General features: G+C 44.6%; 1 pseudogene; it reads right to left on the reverse strand.

The window, feature by feature from the left end:
- Positions 1–24076: 24076 nt before the first annotated feature.
- On the reverse strand, positions 24077–24590 carry LOC114235085 (PRELI domain-containing protein 1, mitochondrial-like; annotated as a pseudogene).
- Between the last annotated feature and the right edge of the window lie 440 nt (positions 24591–25030).

Raw genomic sequence — 25030 nt, forward strand, 5'->3', positions numbered from 1 at the left:
TGGGTGCCTGTCCACTCAGGCACCAGGCCTTTCAGAAGCCTCTGCCGCGCTGGAGGCTTCTGAAAGGCCTGGTGCACCAGCGGACAGGCACCCAGCTCCCCCGTGATTGAAAGCAAAAGTGTGTAGGGGACCCTACACGTGCATGATTCAATCATGCACTGGGCCTCTAGTTGTAAATAAAATACTATGAACAACTATATGCCAACAAACTGGACAACCTGGGTAAAACTGACAAATTCCTAGAAACATACAATCTTCCAAAACTCAATTAGGAAGAATCAGAAAACCTGAGTAGGCCAATAAAAACTGATGAAATTGAAGCAACAATTTAAAAAACTTGCAGCAAACAAAAGTCCTGGGTTGGATGGAATTACAGATGAATTTTACTAAACATTCAAAGAAGAACTAACACCCATCCTACTCAAACTATCCTGAAAAATTCAAGAGGAAGGAACATGTCCCAGCTCTTTTTACAAAGCCAGCATTATCCTAATTCCAAAACCAGATAAAGACACTACAAAGAAAGAAAATTATAGGCCAATATCCCTGATGAACACAGATGCTAAAATTCTCAACAAAATGTTAACAAATTGGATCCAGCAATATATTAAAAACATCATACACCATGATCAAGTGGGATTTATTCCAAGGATGTAAGGCAGGCATAATATTTGCAAATCAATAGATGTGATACATCACATAAACAAATTGAAAGCTAAAAACCACATGATCATATCAATAGATGCAGAAAAAAATTAGACAAAATACAACACCCATTTTTGATAAAAACTCTCAGTAAAATGGGAATAGAGGGATCATATCTCAACATAATAAAGGCCATATATGACAAACATACAGCCAGCATAATACTCAATGGGCAAAAACTAAAAGTGTTTCCTTTAAGAATAAGAACAAGACAAGGATGTCGTATTAAACATGGTATTGGAAGTCCCAGCCACAGCAATCAGACAAGAAGAAGAGATAAAAGACATCTAAATTGGAAAGGAGGAAGTAAAACTGTCACTATTCAAAGATGACATGATATTGTACATAGAAAACCCTAGACACCACCAGGAAACTACTAGACTTAATACATGAATTCGGCAAGGTAGCAGGATACAAAATCAACATCCAGATTCGGTGGCATTTTTATACAACAATAATGAACTCTCAGAAAGAGAAAATAAAAAGCAATCCCATTTACTATTTCAATAAGAAAAAATAAGATACCTAGGAATAAACTTAACCAAGGAGATAAAAGACCTGTACTTGGAAAACTGTAGGACATTGAAAAAAGAAGTAAAGGAAGATAAAAAATAAATGGAAGCAGATGCCATGTTCATGGATTGAAAGAATTTACATCTTTAAAATTTCTATACTACACAAAGCAATCTACAGATTCAACACAATCTCTATTTAAATACCAATGGCATACTTCACAGAGCTAGAATAAATACTCCAAAAATTTGTATGGAACTATAAAAGACCCTGAATAGCTGCAGTAATCTTGAGAAAGAAGAACAAAGTAGGAGGGATCACAATACTGGATATAAAACTATACCACAAAGCCATTATAACCAAAACAGCCTGGTACTAGCACAGGAACAGACATATAGATCAATGGATCAGAACAGAGACCCCAGAAATTGACCCACGCCATTATGGTCCATTAATATTTGACAAAGGAGGCAAGAGCATACAGTGGAGTCAAGACAGTCACTTCAACAAATGGTGCTGGGACAACTGGATAGACACATGCAAAAAGATGAAACTAGACCACCAACTTACACCATACACAAGAATAAACTTAAGGTGGATAAAAGATTTAAATGTAAGGCATGAAACCATATAAATCTTAGAGGAGAACATAGGCAGTAAAATCTCAGACATCTCTCATAGCAATATGTTTATGGATACATCTCCTAGGGCAAAGGAAAATAAGGAGAAAATAAACAAATGAGATACATCAAAATAAAATGCTCTGCACAGCAAAAGAAACAACTATCAAATTGAAAATGGGACCCATTGAATGGAAGAACATATTTGCCAGTTATACACCTGATAAGGGGTTAATATCCAAAATATATAAAGTACTCTTACAACTCAACAAAAGGAAGACAAACAATCCAATTTAAAAATGAGCAGAAGACCTGAACAGACATTTCTCCAAAGAGGACATGCAAATGGCCAAGAGACACATGAAAAAATGCTCAAAGTCACTGATCATCAGAGAAATGTAAATTAAAACAACAATGAGGTATTACCTCACACCTGTCAGAATGGCTACCATAAAAAAAATCAACAAACAAGTGCTGGAAAGGATGTGGAGAAAAGGGAATCCTAGTGCACTGCTGATGGGAATGCAGACTGGTGCAGCCACTATGGAAAACAGTATGGAGTTTCCTCAAAATATTAAAAATGGAACTTTGTTTGACCCAGTGATCCCACTTCTGGGAATATATCCTAAACCATGCCCCCCCCCCAAAAAAAAAACCACACACACAACAAAAACAATAAGAAATAATGTATGCACCACTATGTTCATAGTGGCATAATTTACAATAGCTAAGATTTGGAAACAGCCTAAGTGCTCATCTGTAGATGAATGGATAAAAAAGCTGTGGGACATTTACACTATGGAATACTATGCAGCTATAAAAAAGAGGGAACTCTTACCCTTTGTGAGAGTATGGATGTACCTGGAAAATATTATGCTAAGTGAAAGAAGCCAAACTGATAAAGACAAATATTACATGACTGCACTTATTTGTGGAATCTAATGAACAAAATGAATTGACCAACAAAATAAGACCTAATGTAGGGAGCATGAAACAGACTGACATACCTCGATGTGGGATGGAGGATGAGAAGAGATAAACCAAAGAACTTATATACTTACTAGAGGCCTGATGCACAAAATTCATGCAAGGGCCTTGGCCCCAGCCCCAGCCCACTGCGGCTTTGTCTGGTCTAATTAGCATATTACACTTTTATTATTATAGATATGCAGAGCCCATGGACATCTAAGGATGCCTGTCTTCTCAATGATATTGAGGACTTAATAGATCTCTTCCCTGCTTTTGAAGCCTGTGTTCTCTGTAAATCCTTTAGTACTTTAATGTCAATCCAGAGAAAGTGGGAAGAATCCCCAGATTAACAGGAGTTAAGTTTCTGCTACCACAGCAGAATAGGGGCTATAAAAAGAAATTCAGACATGTTCGAGGAAGAACCAAGATGGCGGCAAAGTTAAACAAATAAACTGCGCCGCGCACAACAATTTCAAAAATACAACTAAAAGACAAAGCGTCTATCACCCAGAACCACAGGAGAGCTGACTGAATGGTAGATTTACAACTAAGAAGGAAAAAGAAAGAACAAACGCAGAAGGGCTGAGGTACGGAGGCGTGTGAATCGGGCTGGTGGCGGGTGAAGGGACGCGTGGCTTTTTTTCCAACCCGAAGGGAGATAAGCTCCCGATCACTCTGAAATCCAGTTTCTGGGGATGCACGGGAGACCCAGACACCTACGGGGAGAAGCTGGACTCTTGGCCATCATGTCAGAAAGTGAGAGTGACTTTCTTGCTGAGGTGTGCCCAGCAATCAGTGTTTACTGCGCTGGAGCACGGGACACGGGGACTTGGAAACGGGAAAGGCAGAAAAGGCAGACTTGCAGCCTTTGCTGTTTGCCACAGCCATGGCCTAGTGATGCCCTGAGACCCCGCCCTGCCCTGAGACCCACCCCTGCACATTCTACAAATCTGCCCAGGCTCCAAACAGCAGCTTTTGCATATAAATGGCCTGCCCTGTGGCAGCTCAACCGAATTAACTGCAGTTCCAGTCAGACTGCTACAAAACCACTCAAGCAGGAGGAGAAAACTGCAGTTTTTGCTGTAACTCCTGCTGAGTGGCCTCAGACAGTAGCTGACCTGCACCCCATTGGAGACCCAGAAACGAGGGCATCTAGTGGTCGGTGTGAGATGACACCAGATTTCAACCACTCACATAAGGGACACATTCAAGAGGCAGACTCAGTGAGCACCAAAGCCCTATTGGAACAAGTCCTGGGCCATAAACGTGTCTCCTGCACAGAAACTCTTCCTTTATAGATACAGCGGGGCCTCACAGCCAATTGGCCTGGAGGAAAATTCCTCCCAGTGACACCAACAACAATCAAGACTTAACTACACAAAGGAGGACCAAGATGGAGTCATAGGGCGGAAGCCTGATTGTTGCCTACCACAACAATTTTGAAACTACAACAGGAAAACAGAGCAGACACCATCCAGAACCACCGGAGGGCTGGCTGAGCAGATGCTCTACAACTAGAATAAAAGAGAGGGGTACGCAGGATGATGCTGATGCCAGTGACCCAAAGACCACACTTTAAGAACTACGGCTCAGGCGACACAATGGCAGCCTGGAACGTGCTCGGCGCAGTTCCCCCGGCGGTCTCCGGCTGAGGGGATGGCTCCACTCGCTGCCGAGCACGGACAGATGAGCCCCTGGGAGACATGGGGTGGGAGACTCCGCGCTTGCTGACCTCCAAGTCCTTCGAGAATCTCAGCACCCCGGAAGCGGCCAGGTGCGCACGCCCGGTGACCAGCCGCCGCTGCAGACCCAAGCGCCGACGCAGCGACACCGGACCAGCCCGCCACTGTGCACCGGGCACACCGGAGCTTCGCCGAGCCCTCTGCCCGGAGAGTTCCGCTGCAGCCGCCCCGGAGCTTTGAGAAAATGGCCGGAGGAATTGCTGAGAAGGAATTGACCGATGAGAGTTGGGATCGGGAAGACGAGGCCCCACTGGGTCCTGGATCCAGGAGCGCTCGCCTGGTGACTGGTCGCTGCTGCTGACCCGAGTGCTGCTGCAACGACCTCGGACCAGCCCGCCGCCGAGCACCAATGAATTCCGCGGCAGCCGCCCCGGAGCTTTGAGAAAATGGCCGAAGGAATTGCTGAGAGGGAATTGACCGACAGGAATTGGGATCAAGAAGACGAAGCCCCGCTGGGTCCCAGGTCCGGGTGAGGCCGCGCGCCCCTGGGTCCGGGCGAGGCTGGGACCCGGGTCAGGGTGAGGCTGAGTCCCGGGTCCGGGCGAGGCCATGCACCCCTGGATTCGGGTGAGGCCACACGCTCCTGGGCCCGGGTGAGGCTGCGCCCCTGGGTCTGGGTGAGGCCACGCGCCCCTGGGTCCGGGTGAAGCTGGATCCCGGGTCCGGGTGAGGCCGTGCGCCCCTGGATCCGGGTGAGGCTGGGTCCTGGGTCCGGGTGAGGCTGCGCCCCTGGGTCTGGGAGAGGCCATGCGCCCCTGGGTCCGGATGAGGCTGGGTCCTGGGCCTGGGTGAGGCCACACGCCCCTGGGTCCGGGGGAGGCCACGCGCCCCTGGGTCCGGGTGAGGCTGGATCCCGGGACCAGGTGAGGCCGCGCGCCCCGGGGCCCGGGTGATGCTGGGTCCCAGGTCCGTGTGAGGCCGTGCGCCCCTGAGTCCGGGTGAAGACGCGCCCCTGGGTCCGGGCGAGACCAAACCAGAGGGAGTCGGACCTGCATTACCACCATTTGTCCACTATCCAGAACTGAAAAGTCAGTGCCGACATGTACACATAAGGAACTGGTGGACATTGAAATTGGGTCTCAAAAGAACTGTTGGTCCAGAAAGAAACTCACTACAGACTGATTCATTTGCCTGTCAGCATAACTATTATTGCTCGTCTCACATTCGGTTCTTATAAGTATATTTCTAGTAACACATGATCTCACTCATCTAGGGGAAATGATGAACAACATAGACTGATGAACAAGAACAGACCCAGAAACAAGGAGGCATCGATCGGACTGTTGGGCCTCAGAGGGAGGATAGGGGAGGGTGGGGGTAAGGGGGAGAGATCAACCAAAGGACTTGTGTGCATGCATACGAGCCTAACCAATGGTTAAGGACAACAGGGGGGTGGGGGTATCCGTGGGGAGGGGTGTGGGATGGGAATGGGGGGATGAGGACAAATATGTGACACCTTAATCAATAAAGAAATAAAAAAAAAGAAATTCAGCTGAGTTTTGAGGTATTAGAAAAAGTGTTTTCCTTTGCACATCTGAACTTATGAAATGGAATTCACAACCACTTCAAAAATATTTGATTTAATTTGCCTATTTTCAGATATATTTTGGCATTGTTGTGGTGTCTGAAATGAGTTTTCAGAAATAGGACCCTCATTTGTAACTTTGCTGCTTAGTGTCATAAGCCAGTTCTTATTACAGAGCCTGGCTATGGGCAAAATGAGGAGTTTAAATCTAAAACTGATACAGAAGAATGAAAGTCCCCAAATGGTTGTCAAGTTTGGAAATAAGAGCAAAGAGAGAGAACCTGGTTGATCAGACAGGAAGATGTGAAAGCCTGTGGCAAAGCCCCTGGTGGTTCCTGTGCGGGAATGGGCACAGACATACACAGAAAGACGAGGGGCCTGAAAACAGACTCTCTGTGCGGGGCCTGATGTGTAGCAGAGTGCCACAGTCACATGGGCAAGGACAGCGTGCTCATTAGATGGTGTTAGAAAGCCTTGCTCATTCTATGGAAATAAAGTTGAATCCTACTCTTACCCTATACAGTGATGAACCCTACTTAGATTTAAGAACTAAATTTGAAAGGTGAAACTATAAAACTAATAGGAGAAATTGTTAAAAGATATCTTTGCTATTTGGGGATCGCCAAAATCTTCTTAAATGAGACCCTTAAAACCCCTCTCCTTAGGGAGAAAAATTAATGCGTTTGATGATATCAAAATTAAATATTTTGTTAAGTAGTCTTCATAGATGACATTAATAAATCTATAACAGATTGGGAGGTATTTTTACAATGTCAAAAATTATTGGGACAAGTGGAAAACATTGAATATGAACCCAGAATTTGACATTAGTATTGTATAAATGTTTAGTTTATTGAGTGGGGGAATTGTATTATGGCTTGTGTAGGAGGATGTCCTTGTTCTCTGGAGATACACACTGAAATATTTAGTGGGAAAGTGTCTGAATGTCAGCAACTTTCAAATGTTTTATCTAAATATATTTATATATCTATACACTTATGTCATAGAAATAGAGATAAATAAAGCAGGCATGGAACAATTTTAACAACTGAAATCTATTATGATATTCAGGTAAGTTTTTTGTTAGTTTGAAAATTTTAAAAATAGGAAGTTGGAGAAAATAGCAATAAAGTAACATTCAGAATATAAACGGAACTCTTAAAAACCAACAATAAAAAGGTCAAGAACAATTTAGAAAAATGGGCAAAGGATAGGAATAGGCAATTCACAGAAGAGAACCTGATTATATCAAGTACACAAAGAAATGCTGAGTCTCACTGGTAGTCACAGAAAGGAAACACTAAAGCAAAAATGCAACAGATACACATTACACCTATCACGTTGACAAACATTAAAAGCTGGATGATGGTAAGTGTTGGGGAGGCCATGTGGAACCAGGAGCCATGATTATGCTGGTCCGGTGGTCTTGGAGAGTAATCTGTCAGTGCAGAGTGAACCTGGGCAAACATGCACCCTGGGACCTAGCCATCTAATCCCAAGTGCCAGGGCCTCACTGGGACACATGCCCCCAGATGGCCACCGTGGTGCTGCTTACCCGGGGAGGGTGTGGAGCCGCCTGGACTGGACCTCCAGAGGACGGGATTAGGCACTGAGGTAGCCCCCCTGCAGCGGGGTCCGCTTCCCACCCGAGTCTACGAGAATAAGAACCAAAATGTCAGCAAGACCCCAGAGAACGGGCAGAAATCAGAAGAAGGGGAGGAAGCTCTGAAAGGGTTCAGGAACAGGTGTCTGGAAAAAGTTTGAACTGAGGAAAAGAAATACAATTATATGTTTTGCATGTTAAATTATTGCACCTGAGTAGAAGCTTACTCCTGCTATCTTGTCATTTGCAACCACAGTATTGTGCTCCCTAACTGCCCAGGAGCCAAGTGAACGATGATGCTTAACCCAAAGTATTGGGTCCGTGGTGGAAACATGTGGAGAGGGTGTCTCTGATGCAGTAGGGGAGTGGGAAACCCATGCTACAGCCCAGCACATGGGAGGTTTTATGCTGGTCTAGAGAGATTTTCCTAAACCCCAGAACTTCTTTTCCTTAAAAGTATAATTGTATCACAGTAGGCAGTCCGCTAGTGTGATGCTAACAAAAGAGAAGGGCACAAAACTGGCTAAGCCTAAGCCTGACTGAGTCTGTAAGTTACGGCTTCAGACATCCCAGGGGACAGCCACATCCTGTGTCAAAAGGGACTTAGCTCCCAGGGCCGGCAGGAAGATTGGCTGTCCAACTTCCTGGGGAAAACCAGCCATTTGCCTGGACTACTGGGGAGAAGGGGAGGGATAAAACAGTAAGAGGTACATTCCTCTGCTGAGACAGGCACAGTAGGAGCTAAGGTGACATAAGGGGAGGAGTCTAATCTGGGGAAAGGATAGGATAGGATAATGGCATAAAACGCCCGTCCCCTCCCCCCCGCCCCAACAAAGATCCAGGAAAGAGATCGAGTAGCGGGCAGGCCTAGCACAAGCCCATGAAGAATCAGGAAAGAAATTGGTTAGTTTGAAGGAAAGCTTACCCTTCCCCAAACCTAAGACATCATCAAATCCTAACAACGGCCCGAGGGTGGTTGGTTCCTGTGCTCTCTCTCCACAGCGGCAGGGTCGGTCTGGGTGTGGCAGCCACAGGCCCCAAGCTCAGCGGCGGGATGGAAACAGACCAAGCTAGACTACTAGAGCTTCGGTTGTCCTGGTAATGGCATAGCACCTCTGGCCCCGGTCCTCCTGAGCTTGGCGAGGACAGTGTGGGCGGCTCCAGAGGCTGGCCTTCTTTTGCAGTGAGAGATGGATGAGACAGCAGGCACCTGGAGGTAGTCCTTTGTTTGTGTTCCAATAAATCTTACCACTACACCTCATCCTCCTATGCATGGGCCCCCCAAATGCTTTTCTCATGACTCCATGGAAGAATCCAATTTTCACCAGCAACAATTGTGTCCGAGAAATAAATATCCACTATTTGAATGGATGCTAGCAAGGACAGAGGTCTTTTCAGGGAAGAAAAACAAATGTGTGGATTTACTATGTAGGAATAATCTCTCAAGGTTTTAAAAATTAATCTATCAGTTCTTTTTGCAGGTGTTGATTGTTACATTTTAGCCTTCACGGGAAATTAAATTGCAGTGCCGTAGTCTTTCTTGAAGTAAAGCAGAGGTTGGTATTGGAATTGCTATAACAAAGGGCGAGACCGCAGAGAAATTTTCTGTTGAGCAGCAAAGGAGTCTTAGCTTGTTGGTTTATGCAGGGACAATACCTTGAGACGAGAACTCTTCTGAGCAGAAGACCCTGTTCTGACCCCTCAAAATCCCTAGGGAGAGGGCCAGGGTGGGAGGGAGGAGTGGACTTGGATTGAGTGGCCACCACGTGTCGGGGGCCAGGCCAGGCCAGGCATCGTGCACGGTGTTTGTGTGTTTCGTATGTCCCCTCATGAAGCAGGCATCTCCCCTGCCAAGCTTACAGATGAGAACTCTGAGGTCCTGAGGTCAGAGCTAGTTGATGGGAATGCTAGGGTTCCAACCCCAGGTGCCTTTCCTACCACCCTGGGCTGCCACACTCAAACAAAAACCGAAACATATTTTGGAGCAATGATACCGGATCCCGAAGGCCTCCATAGGGCTCCAGCTGGTTTGTCTGAGTTCATCTTAACAGTGTCCCAACCCTTCTTAAGATGCTTTGGCAACCTAACACCATCCGCAGAAAACACCTGCAGAAACAATTACTCTTCCAAATCGAGTCTGTACATTTCAGGTCACACAGCTCTCCATTCCATGTGCAGACTTTATTAGTACCCCAGCCTCAGGTTCAAAATGTCTTGTCCACCGAAAAATGGAAGGAAAGAAAAAGTCCTCCATAGACACTGGGGCCGGTATGGAGTGGAGTGAGGTGCAGCTTCCAGGGGACACACCAGTTGCCCAGAGAGATGAAGCAGGAGGAGAGACAGTCTGGTTTCCAAACCCCTAAGAGACCGTGACTTCGAGGTTGTTTGCTTCTAATCCTTTGAAATTCCTGCTCTGCCGAGAGGAAGAGGCATCAACTAGAGATCAAGGGTGATGAAAAGTTGAATATTCAAACTGACATTTACCAAGATTGATGAAGCAGGAACCTTAAGAACATAATAGCCCTGGCTGGTTTGGCTCAGTGGATTGAGTGTCGGCCCGTGGACTGAAGGGTCCCAGGTTCGATTCTGGTCAAGGGCACAGGCCCAGGTTGTGGGGTCGATCCCCAGTGGGGGGTGTGCAGGAGGCAGCTGATCAATGATTCTCTCTCATCATTGATGTTTCTATCTCTCTCTCCCTCTCCCTTCCTCTCTGAAGTCAATAAAAAAATATATTTTTAAAAAGAACATAACAAATGATTCTCCTGAAATAAAATGTCAAGCATGCTATATTTTTTCTTGGTCTTTTTTTCTTCATCCTGACCCCCATCTACCCCCATGCACTTAGATTTTGGCTTATTTAAACTTTAGGAGAGTTGCCAGTCAGGCAGGAAGAAGTGAAATTAGGACCGTCCCAAAGCCTTGGTTTTTAGACATTATACAGTAGGTGAATGATAAGGAACTGGTGAAACCTGCAGGGGCCAATTTTAAAGCCATTCTTCCTGTCTGGTCAGCACTGGCTCTGGTGGAGCTTGGGATCATGCAAGGGAATCTCCTGGGGTGTGTGGGCTCTGAGCTTTGGCATTTCTTGGGATGGAGTGATGAAACCTGATCCTGAATTGGATTTACTGTAATTAATTACAACAGAATTGTTCTGCCTCCAAATGAAATGTTTGTTTCAAACAGACACAGATGAGTTTGCAAGCACGTTGCCGAAAACCTGACTGTCCTATCAGGAGGTAACAAGTCTGCATGCAGGTAGTTGGTGGCTTACTTAGTTTTGCCTGGTGTTGGACTCTGTGATTTTGGGGTCCTCCCTCCTTTTTTTTTTTTTCTCCAAAGAGGGCAATGACTCACTCACTAAGGCCCTGTTATTTACAGGAGTATGACTAGGTCTCATAAAGAAGTTTCTAAATTTTAATGTGTCAAATTGAGACTAAAATTTTACAGCCAGTTCTATCTACTCACCTATGTTCTTTCTCTCTCATCCATCTATCTGTCATGGTCTAAATCAGGCGTCCTCAAACTACGGCCCGCAGGCCACATGTGGGTGTTTTTGCCATTTTGTTTTTTTTACTTCAAAATAAGATATGTGCAGTGTGCATAGGAATTTGTTCAAAGTTTTTTTTAAACTATAGTCCGGCCCTCCAATGGTCTGAGGGACAGTGAACTGGCCCCCTGTTTAAAAAGTTTGAGGACCCCTGGTAAATGCTTGCTATCCCCCTCCCCAAATTTCTATATTGAAAACCTAACCCCCAAAGGTGAGAGCATGAGGAGATGAGGCCTCTGGAAGGTGCTTAAATTATGAGGATGGAGCTGTTGTGAATGGGATTGGTGCCTTATAAACGAGGGCCCTTGACCATGTGAGGACACAGTGAAAAGGTGCCAGCCATGAACCCCAAGGAGGGCTCTCCCCCAATCATGCTGGTGCCTTGATCTTGGACCCCCAGCTCCCAGACTGTGAGAAATAAATTTCTGTTGTTTATATGTACCGGTGTGTGTTACCTTGTTATAGCAGCCTGAATGAACTAAGACACTATCTTTCTTTTCCTTCTTCTTATCTATCTACCTACCTACCTACCTACCTACCTACCTACCTATTCAATTACTCAACAAGTTCCTGGGGCCTTTAGAAAGACTTGAATCACCTCCCAGAGCCTATTAAAAATATGGATCCCAGCCCGGCCGATGTGGCTCAGTGGTTGAGCATTGTCCTATGAACCAGGAGGTCATGGTTTGATTCCTGGTCAGGGCACATGCCTGGATGGCAGGCTTGATCCCCAGTGTAGGGTGTGAGCCAATCAATGATTCTCTCTCATCATTGATAGCTCTATCTCTCTCTCCCTCTCCCTTCCTCTGTGAAATAAAAATATATTTTAATAAATACAAATAAATAAATAAAGTCTCCCATCTTTAGATGAGATTAGATTTAGGTTGGAAGATTTTTGAAGATTGCAGATTCATGCTCTAGGACAACAAGAAGAACCTCTTCTTTTTTTTAGCTATATCCCCAGATCTTATAATCTTGTTAGGTACTTAGTAGGTGCTCAATATATACCAGTTAAACAAATGAGACCGCCAACCCCTCTCTTCATCTTGGTAGGGTGGATGTGATGGAGACTTCTCCAAGTTGCATTTAAAGGAGAAAGTAGCCAGAGGGATAGGAGAACTGGTCTGGTGCTGAATGTGCTGGGTTCCAGCTGGTGGCTCCAGATCCAAGAGACTGCCGAGGCCTTGGGAAGAGGGGCAGCCAGCACACCTTTCCCTACATGAATGAGCTGTTACCAAAGGCAAGAAAGAAACACCCTCTGCCATCCTCTGTCACCATTTCTGGTCATCGCAGAAAACACCCCTTTCAGGCTCACAAGCTCTGGCTCAACCTGTTGCGTGGTCCACTTGAAATGACCAGGCTGGAGCAGCTTGGCAGGGCATCTGGCTTCCATGTTGAGATTGAGTCCAGAAGCTCCAAATATATGTGTGATCCTGAGTTCATAAAATGAAGGTTTCCTGGCAGGCATGGCTGATGGCTGCCTTCTTGAATCCCTGCACCTGGGCCACCACTAAAGCAGAAAGAGGTAGGAGAAATCTTTAAATTCAGCCTGTAGACTGCACCCACCCTCTAGACTTGCTCTTTGATTTGGACACTTCCTTTGGGGGCTTACCAGCCCCCAGGCACCAAGGGTTCCAGCCTAGGAAGCCAGCAAATCCCCACAAGGGCTGCCTCCCCACTGAGGTCACAACATCAGCCCAAAAGCTGGGCAAAGCTTCTAGAGCTGCTCTCCATGCAAACATCACAGTGGGAGTTTACAAGCAGGGAGTGCCACCTGGGCCTGTTTGAGCTCCTGGGAAGCTCTGGCATGTCCATCAGAGATTGCTCCTTCTGTACATCTCCTCTCCATTCCCTTCCCTTCCTTCCTCTCTCCTCAGCCTTCTCTTCTTTGGCCTTTGACTATGATTTTCTTTAAAAGGAGGAGTTTATTTTGCTCTATGATACTCATTTATAGCAAAACTAGAGGCCCGGTGCATGAAACTTGTGCACTGTGTGTGTGTGTGTGTGTGTGTGTGTGTGTGTGTGTGTGTGTCTCAGCCCAGCCTACACCCTCTTCAATTTGGGAACCCTCAAGGGATGTCTGACTGCCCGTTTAGGCCCAATCCCATCGGGCAGTCAGACATCCCTCTCACAATCCAGGACTGCTGGCTCCCAACCGCTCGCCTGCCTGCCTGACTGACTGCCCCTAACCGCTTCTGCCTGCCAGCCTGATCACCCCCTAACCACTCCCCTGCCAGCCTGATAGACACCTAACTGCTCCCCTGCTGGCCCGATTGCCTCTAACTGCCCTCCCCTGCTGGCCTGGTCACCCCCAAATGCCCTCCCCTGCCATCCTGGTCACCTCTAACTGTCCTCCCCTGCAGGCCTGGTCACCCCCAACTGCCCTCCCTTGCAGGCCTGGTTGTTCCTAACTTCCCTTCCCTGCAGACTTGGTCCCCCCCACTGCCCTCCCTTGCAGGCCTAGTACCTCCCAACTGCCCTTCTCTGCTGGCCTGATCGCCCACAACTGCCCTCCCCTGCTGGCCATCTTGTGTCCACATGGGGGCGGTCATCTTGTGTGTTGGAGTGATGGTCAATTTGCATATCACCTCTTTATTATATAGGATTTATTACATAGGATAAGTGAAGGGTCTGGGCACCTGGGGCGGGTTCTCGGGTAATTGCTTTTGTGTGCCTTCATTTGGCCACTAGAGCTTGGAACCTCTCCCTGCCGACATCACACCGGCTTTAGCTGGAAGGGGAAGGACTTCAGCTTTTTATCTTCTGGGCCTCTTTGTTATTGCTGGATCCATGGTTTGGCCTGGAATTAGAGAGGGGTGTGGGGGTTGGGAACTGGATCTGGAAACTGTTGGGGGCGGGGGGAGGGGAGTGAAGGGGGAGGCACCTTGGAATGGCTGCCCACCTGGCTGGTGTGGGTAACCTGCAGTCAGCCAGGTGAAGGATGGAGCCTCTGGCCATTGGGTCATTGCTGGTTTTAGATCCAGGAATAAAGGCCTCTGAGGCCTCTTGTGATGAGGGATTTAAAGTGATTTGGCACAATCGAGAGATGCATAAAAGATGTGAAAAAGCTAAATGGTTGAGCTCAAGAACCACATGCTCAATTTCCTTAGTAGGAAGGAGATTGCTTTTGGGGATAGTTTTTAGGTTAGTGGTTAATATTTCCTTTAAAAGCTGGCTTATTTCTATACCTTATTATTATTATGTTTTAAATGTAGCTTTGAGAAAAACCAAAACCTTTCAGCATGCCTAAGAGGATTCTGTCTGTCATATGTTTCAGGATCTCTATGGTGCCCATATCTAGCACAAACCCTTTCCCATAAATATACCAAGGGAGGGCATTTTGATAGGATTTTAAGCTTATTTAAAATTAATTTCAGATTCATTTCACTGCACATCCATTGAGGGTTTTTCTTTTTTCATTATTAGCATGAAGAAATGGTGCAGTCTCTGTCAAAAGTCTGGGAGGAGAAAATGGCTGCTGTTAAAATTTCTTCGAGGCAGCAGACATCCACCTATGGTGCACATTCTCAGCTTCATCAGGCTCTGGCCCATCTCTGAATCAACTGAGCCCATGGCCTGGATTGAGAGCCTGTCTCTTGGGGCCTCCTTCTTCCCTCCTGCCTGCCCAGCAAAAGGCATCACAAGGAGGATGCAAATGGCACATTTGGGGACCCCTGAAGGCAGAGACGGCATGGGAGAAGAGCAGTGTGCCTGGGGGAAAATGGATGGTCCATGGATTGTCCTAAGGCAAGAGTCCCGTAGGCCTCTTAGCTCTGGGCTATGTGTACCTGAGAACTTGGCAGGTATCTACCAGCAGAAACAAGCTGGGCATTTGTGTTAGATAAATAGAGCCTTTGAAGGTCTTTGTGAGATGACAGTTATAACTAGCATGAGTTTTTTTGTACTGCTGAGACCCCAAAGACATATTCACCAGGATTTGGTTTCGATAAGTCCATGGTTCCTGGAGATGAAGAAGGCTTGGGGCAGGGCGGGGGCGGGGGCGGGGGCATCCAGTCCACCCACCAACTGGGAAGCTGGATGAGGTGTGATGGACTTTCCCAAGGTCAAATAGCTGGCAGGGAAGAACCAGAATTAGGGACCTAGCTCCCGATCCCTAGTTAAGTGTGCTCCATTCCATGCTGAGGCTATGGGGAAACCACCTCTTACACTGGAGAGCAGTTTCTTCGAGGCAGCAGATGATTATGAGGTCTTTTCCCAGGAGCATCTTAGCTAGCTATCATTGTCCTGAGGCCGGTGCCATTATGATCACCTTTGCAGCGGAGGCCAAGGGCAAGATTTCAAAGTTCCACTCCTACTTCTGTCCCGTGGTTCCTACTCTCTATAAGTCCCCACTCTACCTAGACAACCACAATGGCATTTCAGCTCCCCTGGTATCAGTGCCAGCTCAGACTCTATGTCCAGAATTCCCTGAAATGTCTAGTTAGCTGTTCTTCTTTCCTAATGCACAGTTACCATAGTAACTGGATGTAGGACGCTTGGGGAGGGGATCAGGAAATGAGTCCTTTCTTGAGGATATCTGGCCTCCTCTTCAACTAATGGGTCCCAGATCTGTGAACTGGCTTACATCTGGAAACTGTATGTAGAACATCGTGTTCTCATGTGGCAGCTGACAGCAGCCTCTGCTTGTTAGCTTTCAGTGTTATTTATTTATTTAGGCTTTATATCGTGCCCCCAGAACAGCATGGTCAATTAGCAACCATGAAGATCCCCACAGGTCCAGCAGCCTGATTGCCGCTCCAGCCTGCTGCCTATTACAGTAATTGTCTACCTCACTGCTGCTGGTTAAATGCTCTCCTTAGCATCAGCCTTTCTGGAATCCCATCATCCCCACCGGGATTCTGGGATCCCAGTTCCATGGCAGCATCTCCTACTTTCAACCCTGTCCTGCAGAGAACAGTCACCACCACTGAGCTTCTAAAAGATGGTGGTGGATCCCTTTACTGTGCCATCTTTATGCCTTATCATGGGAGTGGGCTGTGGTTGTTTTGAGGAAACAAAGTGAGGTCTGTGCTTTTATATAATACATCCATTCTAACATTTTCACCTTCCTGAGAATTCACCCCTTCCTCAATCTCATGCCAAACATCCCAGCATCTCCACATCCTGATCACAGGCCTTCATTGAGTCCAGCCTTGAAGAAGGCATCAGCAGTGTCTTAGGTTGTCTCCAAAGGTCCTTGCCAAGATGCTGGGCCATGAGTTATGGCACGCTCCAATGTCAATAAATATAAAAGATATTCAGTCTTTTCTTTAGCCAACTGTAGTTAGCTCAAACTCAAAATCCACTCCCACATGTGTCCCCATGGTTCTTGCAGGTTCACCAACCAGATACTGCCATTCTTCTGATGTGTAAGCTCTCTCCTCCCAGAGAAGGGAGTATGTTTCTCTTCTTGGGCTGTGCTGAATCCTGACCTTGGTTATTGGGCAACAAGTGACGGTGGGGAAAGATCTTGAAAAGGTCAAAATCATTCTAGAAGGTGCCTATCTCAGGTGAGCTTTGTGCATAGTTTCTAAGCCTTGGGGAGGTTGTTCTTCTCAAGAAAAGAAGAGGGATATTCTTCTAGTCCTGAGGACTCAGGGCATCTGAGGATTCAAGATTCTCAGGTTTGTTCATTCAATGTCCCTGTTCCATATCTCTTCTTCCATGAAGACTTTGATTTTGATATGGGAGACTTGTTTTCTTAGTAGCATTACCATCTTTATGTGGGGCCTTAGTTTAAGCCCAGGAGCCCTGTGGGTAAAAGAGATGAGAGTCTCCACAGGGGCCCTCTGGCTTCCACAGTGAACCTTGAGTTGATCACTACCTAATCTGGGCCTGTCATTTTATTTTATTTTATTTCTTTAAATAGGCTAATTTTAGAGTAGTTTGAGTCACAGCAAAACTAACCTGTAAGTACAGAGAATTCCCAGATATTTACTGTTTTAATTTTCACTTCCCTGATGACATATGATGTGGAGCATCTTCTCATATGCTTATCCGTATGTCTTCCTTGGTGAGGTGTCTGTTCTTTGGCCCATTTTTAAATCAGGTTGTTCATTTTTCTTGTTGATGAGTTTTAAGAGTTCTTTGTACATTTTGGATAACAGTCCTCTATCAGATGTGTCTTTTGTAAATATTTTCTCCCAGTTTGTGGCTTGTCTCCTCATTCTCTTGACAGTATCTTTCACAGAATAGAAGTTTTTAATTTAATGTAGTTTAGCTTATCAATGATTTCTTTCATGGATTGTACATTTGGTGTTGCAACTAAAATGTCATTGCCAAACCCAAGGTCATCAATTTTTTTTCCTATGTTATCTTTTCAGAATTTTATAGTTTTGTTTTTTACATTTAGGTTTATAATCCATTTTGAGTTAATTTTTGTGAAAGGTGGAAGGTCTGTGTCTGGATACATTTTTTTTTATATGTAGATGTCCAGTTTTCTAGCCCAATTTGTTAAAAAGGCTATATTTTCTTCACTGTATTGTCTTTACTCTTTTGTCAAAGATAAGTTGACTATATTTCTGTGGGTCTATTTCTGGGTTCTCTTTCCTGTTCCACTGATCTACTTGTCTATTCTTTTGCCAATATCACACTGTCTTGATTACTATAGCTTCACAATAAAATTTGAAGTTGAGTAGCATCAGTCCTTCAAGTTTGTTCTTCTCTTTCAATATTGTGTTGATTATTCTGGGTCTTTTGCTTCTCTATATAAACTTAAGAATCAGTTTGTCGATATCCATGACATAACTTGCTGGGCTTTTTATAGGATTGCATTAAATAGATCAAATTAGGAAGAACTGACATCTTAAAAATACTGAATCTGAAAGAAGGTGAAGGGATTAGCCAAAGAACATATATGCATAACCCATAGACACAGACAACAGTGTGGTGATGGTCAGAGGGAAGGGGGGAGGCTGGGTGGAGACAGGCAAGTGGGGACGGGAATGGGGACATCTGTAATAGTGTCAACAATAAAAAAGGAATAATTGAGTCTTTCTATCCATCAACATGGGATATTGCTCCATTTATTTAGTTTTTCTTTGATTTCTTTCATCAGAATTTTGTAGATCTTTTTAAAGCTTCCAAAGCAGTTAACAAAAGCCATATAACTAACACAATCTTTATAATTACCATTATCCATATACTGTTCAAACGTTAGAGCTACTGCGTAACCCAGCACTTTATTGTCCACTATAGGTGAGAGTCTTAGAAACTATTATCTACTGATTCCTAGGGGCTATCAACACCTTACTCACCACCAACACCAGGTTCTTATTGCTGTAAGACTGGGAAGGAATCAAGCTCCAAAATGCCATGCAGAAGGTCTGTGTGCCAATTTTTATTGCCAGGTGAGCAGGCTCTAGTCAAAGAGTTCCTCTAGATAAGCCCAGTCCTCAGCAAAAGTGTCTTTCTTTCCTTATGAATATGTGTTTTGGGGTCCCTGGCTGACCTCTAACTGCGTTGATTGGTCTCTCTGATCCTTTCTTCTCCCACACAACTTTAAGACTAGTGTCTTACTCCATTGTTCCTTCATCTTCAGTATTATGCAGAAGAGAGATAGACTAGAAATCAGACTGTCTGGGTCTGAACCCCATGCTCACTCAGGGTAAGTCATTTAACTTCTCAGAGATTCAGTTGCTCCATCTGCAAAATGTGGTGAGAATATCCATTTTATAGGATTGTTGTGGAAGCACCCAGCTCAGAGTCTGGAACATAATTGGATGCTACATATAATGGTAGTTTTCTTTCCTTCTTGCGTTGCCAGCAGTTCTGTGCTGCCATTCCCACAAGTAAAGGATTAAAGACACAATGCCTTCACCTAAAAGGATGCATCTCTAGCTTTAAGGGGGTCTGAAGGCTGAATGCTCTGGGATGGGTAAGTTTTGGGGCCCCTTCAGCCATGCATGTCTGCCTGTACCTTCCATGCACTCTGTGACTATTGGTCAACATGGCCAAGGAGCCATTACTCAGACAGTGATCAATAGCTCTGGTTCTGAATCAGACAGAACCTGTGATTCAAACTTCAATCCTGCCTCGCCTTGGGTGATTTACTTAATTACTTAGACATCAGTTTCTTCATATTTTAAATGAGTATGACAACAATTGTTTTACTTCATCAGGCTGTTGTGGGGATTAAGTGGGATTATGCATAACACAAAGCATTTAGTATAATGGCTTGCATGTAGATAAGTGCCCACTAAAGTAAACTATCATTATTATCATTATCAAAAGATGACCTGAAGAACATCTATTACTTCTGTAATTTCAGTACTGTTCTGGGCTTCACATACACAAAATAAAAGTCACTTGGCATTATCACAGGGTCTGGTGTTGCTAAAGGTGAAGGGGGCATAAAAGCAAGACAGTGAAATCACTGGAGTATTTGTGGGACTCAAATATGAATTACAGGTCTATTTATGGACAACTGCCACAATCCAAAAATGTTTCCAGACTTTGTTTCAGGGAGTATGGTGGATTGGATACCATGAATTAGATTCTAGAAGAAAATACTTTTAAAAAATGGGTAAATTATTATTATTATTATTATTATTATTATTATTATATTTATTGGGGTGATATTGGTTACTAAGATTATTATATGTTTCAAGTGTACATTTCTATGATACATTATATGTATATTGCATTGTGTACCCACCACCTAAAGTTAAATCCTCTTCTATCATCATATATTTGGCCCCCTTTACCCTTTACTTTACCCTTTACTATCCTCCCACCCCCTTCCCTCTGGTTAACCATCATACTGTGATGAGTTTTAGTTTTATACTCCACATATGAGTGAAATCATATGGTTCTTAGTATTTTTTGATGGACTTGTTATGTTTAGCATGATATTCTCAAGGTCTGTCCATGTTGTCACAAATGGCAGTATTTCCTCTTTTCTTATGGCTAAATAGTATTCCATAGAATATATGGACCACATCTTCTTTATCTAGTCCTCTATCGAAGGACACCTGGGTTGTTTCCATGTCTTGATTACCATAAATAATGCTGCAATGAACATAGGGCTGCATATATCCTTGCAAATAAATGTTTTTACATTTTTTGGGTTAGACACCCAGAAGAGGGATTACTGGATCATTGAATTAAATTATTTTTAAAGGGTTTCAAATGAAGAGTTAAGATGACAAAAAAATAATGAATATTCAGAAACAAAAGAAAAAGAAGAGCAGGAGGAAGAGGAGAAATAACAGTGACAAGGAAGCCCAGGTGGGTAAGCAAACACAGAAGCCTATTCACCCTGAAAGTATTTGCCAAGAACGGATGACCTTGAGCTTCAGTTTTTGAAAGCCGAATGTTGTGTGGAGAGATAAAGTCTTGGGCCCGCCCAGGCTGGGAAATCTAATATAGGCCCTCACATAGAGCTGGGATTCAAAAGGGCTGTATCCCTTGTATAAGGAGTGTGGGAAATAAATCCACCAGGCAGAAGGACAGCAGCAAACTTGTCCTTGACTGATAAGATTTTGCCTTTGAGAAATTATAATTTACCAGCTGGCCCTAATGTAGGTCTCCAGCCCAAATTCATTCTGCTTATATAATTTTTTGGGGGAGGCAGGGAGCTTTAAATAGAGAATTTAACTAAAAGTAGTCTTAGGTTTACACTAGCGAAGAAATATAAATTATCTGGAGAAATACAACTTCATCCCAAGACTCAAAGAATTCCCACAAATAAAATTCTAAAGAATTTGTGTCCATAGTAAAAAATCAAAAAATAGGCACAAAAAGGTCACCATGAGGAAGATCCAGCAGAAAAAATAGACAGAATTATTCCTGAAAATACTTTAATGTTGGAATTAGTAAATATAGCATATTAAAAAGTATATTTAATACATTTAAAGAAACTAGAGATAGTTGAAAATAAGCAAAAAAAATAGATACTTTAAAAATAAGCAAAGAGAATATTAAAAAGAAAAGACCAAGAGGAATTATAAAAGAAGTAAAAAAACTTTGGACAACAAGAAACATAGCAACTGAAACTTAAAATCAGTAAATGGTGAATACAACAGATTAGAAGCACTTGAACAGAAAATCATTAACCTAAAATAGGTGTAACGTAATTAACTAGAATGTAGACCAGAAAGAAAAAAAAATGGAAAAACATGAAAGAAAAGTTACACAACATGAAGGATAGAGAGATCTCTAGTCAGAGTTTCAGAATGAAAAGAGAGAAATTGTGCCTGAGAATTTTACAGAATTGTTGAATGATGCTAAACCTTATGACTAGGATGCTCTGAATATCAAGCAGGATAAGAAATTTACCCCTAGACAAATCATAATGAAAATGTAGAACACTAAAGATGAAGAAAAGATCACAAAAGCCAGAAAGTAGATGATCTATAAAGTAATTACACTTATAAGCAGAACAGAAGCCGGAAGCTAGTAGCAAAATGTGCTGAGATAAAATAACTGTTAACCTAAAATTGTATACTCAGCAAAAGTATCTTTTAAGTGAAAGGGCAAATTAAAGTCACTTTTTTACAAAAAAAACATGAGAAGTTGAAACAAACAAATCTTTGTTAAAGGAAATTCTATAATCATGCACTTCCCAGAAGAAGAATGTGATCTCAGATCCCAGATGTTATACACAAAAAGGAATTAAGAGCCAAGAAAGTGGCAAATTTAAATAAAATGTTAACTGTATAAGAAAATGCCTGTTTATTTTTATTAAAGAAAAATAGAATAAAAAATAGATCCCCAAAACTTGCAAGTAGAGAGGAGTGACCAGAGCTAAATATTTTAAAGTCAATGGATTGTTCAGGAAAAGGTAAGAATAATAATGGTTAACTTTATTTTTTTTATTTTTTTTTTCATATATTTTTATTGATTTTTTACAGAGAGGAAGAGAGAGGGCTAGAGAGTTAGAAACATCAATTAGCTGCCTCTTGCACACCCCCTACTGGGGATGTGCCCGCAACCAAGGTACATGCCCTTGACCGGAATCGAACCCGGGACCCTTGAGTCCGCAGGCCGACGCTCTATCCACTGAGCCAAACCGGCTTCGGCAATAATGGTTAACTTTAAAAATATGCATATGAGGAGGAGGAGAGAATATGGTGGCCCAATAGGCAGAACTTCCAGACTGGAAATAAAGCTAAAGTAGGGAACATACACCCAAAATTACCAACTGAGGTCCAGGTGAGGAGGAGACTTATATCTAGGAAGGACAAAAAACACCTGGAGTCTAGTGGGAAGGGCGAGGTCGAGAGAGGGACAGATGGCCCAGAGTGAGGGGGGGTCACTATGGGAGGGCCTTTTCCCTCAGAAGATAGAGGCCCTGGAACCCAGGCTGGGCTCCACAGCGCCCCCACTAGAGCTGAGACCAGCAGCCCACATAACATCCAGCAGTGAAAGGTGTCGGGGCTGCTGGCCGCCAGCAGTCTGGAGCCAGTGGACTAGAGCTGGTTGGAGAGAAAGCCTCAGTTTCTGTTTATTTTTTAAACCCAGAGCACAGAGGTTTTCATTTGCAGCTACTCACCTGAGACTGTTGCAGGGAGGGCGGTGTGGACTCCAGGTGCCTAAGGAGAGGCTGGGGTGGGAAGCATGAGGGGAGACTTAGAACCTCCCAAACCTAAACAGCCATTTTTCCTGAGAGGAGCTAGCTGCTCCCAGGAGCCACAGCACAGGAAAAGAAAAACCCCTCCCTACCTGCCACAGCCTGCCCCACCCTCAGGAGCCCTGCCTGCCACACCCTATATCTTGACCTTTGCAAAGGGAACAGCAGCAGAGGCCAAGCCCAGGGTCTGAACAGTCTCAGGAAGCATCAATGACGGGGTTGGGGGTGAAGCCATCTGTCCCCCTATGCTGGGAACCTGACTGCTGCCTCCCCCTCATGGGAGAGCTGATAGAGACTCAAGGTTTCCAGCTGGAGTGCATATGAGGATCTCTGCCTAGCCAGGGGCAGAGTAATATTCTGGGCCACTAGCAGAGGAGTAGCTCTGGGACACTTACCCTGAAATCTGAACAGCACTTCCCCTTCATGTCTAAACTTCCAATTCCTCCTAAAGCCCTTTCAGAAACAGAATTCTGAGTGGTTAAGATTGACAGCTGGCTGGCAAGCAAAGGCAGGCAGAGCCAGAGCCAGGGGAATCGGGGAAGCTTACTGACCCAGCCCTGGACCCCATGCTGCTAACAAACCAGCCTTAGAGGGCAGCTTGGCCTCTCCTATGTGCAGCCAAGTCCTGTGGAGACAGACCCAAATTGTGGATTGCATGGAGCTTCAAGCAGGTGGCTGAGAGCCCAAGGAGGGCAGTTTCTGACAGTGGTTAGCACCTAAGTACCTCCAGGGAAGCCCAGAATCGGCAGACAGAACAGTCAGCCTCAGCCATCCGAGGAGCAGGATCCAAAGGGAACTCCCAGGGGGCACTTGATTCAGCTGAGACAAATGCCACTTCACTTTTTTCATTTTTTTCTCTCTTCCCTTTTTTCTTTATTTTCTTTATCTGCTTTATTGATTTGTTATTATTTTAATCTCTATTGTTTCGTTCATATATCTGATTTTTTTCTTCCCCTTGCCTACTCAAATTTTTTTTTTTTCTTTTTCTCCTGCTTTCTCATCTTTTTCCCTTTTCTTATTTTGGGTCTATCTACTTTCTCTTCAATTTTCCCTTTCAAAATTTTTCTTCCTCTTTTATTTTAAGTCATTTTTCTTCCCCTATGCTTTATTTTTATTATTTCATCTCTGCCCCTCCTCCCCCTCCTCTTTTCTTCTTATATTTTTTTCTTTCTTTCTTTTCTTCTATCATTCTTGCTCTCCTTTTTCTTTCCTAATGCTCTGGTGGTTGCTACTGTTCTTGTTGTAGGGGTCTTGTGTATGTTTCCTTTCTTTCTTTCTTTTCAGTGAGTGCAGCCAGGTGGCCTGGAGTGCTGCTGCACCAGGGTCTGGGCTGCCAACACAGACTGCTGCTGCTGCTGCTTGGTGGCTGCCTGGCTGGCAACGTTCTTGGCTTTCTGTGTAGCTGCCAGTGCCGTCTCCTCTGCCTTCTCCTTGGCTTCCTTGGCTGGCTCAACACGGTATTGGGAGGGTCCTCACCAACAGCCCGCTGTGGTTGACGTTCGAGGTGAAGGTGGTCGTGGTGTGGTTCTGTGGGTCCACAATAGAATCCTCCAGGATGGACACCAAGTGAGCAATGTTGGCAGGAAATAGTCACTCGGACCAGCAGGGCATCCTGTTTGTCTTGGTCAGGAGTCTCCTCCCGTGAACAATGTCTTCTGTCAAGACATGTTTGCTATAAGGATTCAGGTGCAGCTGCCAGAAGGCAGTGAACACATGGTCCCAGGAGCTCCAGAGCATGCTCTGGCCCAGGAAATAATTTACCACTTTCCTGGTCAGGGCAGGATCAGCAGCCATGCAGCATCAGAGATACAGAGCCCGGGGGTGGTGGGGAGGGGCATACAGAGGCCAGGCCAGGGCATAGCTCAAGCCTGCCAGGCATCAACTGTCACCACCCCACTGTGCCCCATAAGCTTCTGCCACCATGAAGAGATGTCTGGTGTTTTGTTTCTTTTCTTTCGTGTTTTGTTGTGTTGTATTTTGTTTGGTTCTGCCAGCACCACAATAACTCTCACGATGTGGTCAGAGGTGAGCCTCACAATCAGCCAGCCTGAGAGGAGATTCCAGCCACAAATGGGACAACAACATTCAAGACCCAATTACAACAGGAGAACCCAAATAACTCAAGCAAGGGACTTTCCTAGAGCACCCATTTCAGGATATCTAAGAGACTGCACCATTGGGTCCCACAAAACACCTACTACATAAGACTACCTCACAAAGTCTGGGAGGCATAG

Source organism: Eptesicus fuscus, chromosome 2 (genome assembly GCF_027574615.1).
Source record: "Eptesicus fuscus isolate TK198812 chromosome 2, DD_ASM_mEF_20220401, whole genome shotgun sequence".
NCBI lineage: Eukaryota > Metazoa > Chordata > Mammalia > Chiroptera > Vespertilionidae > Eptesicus > Eptesicus fuscus.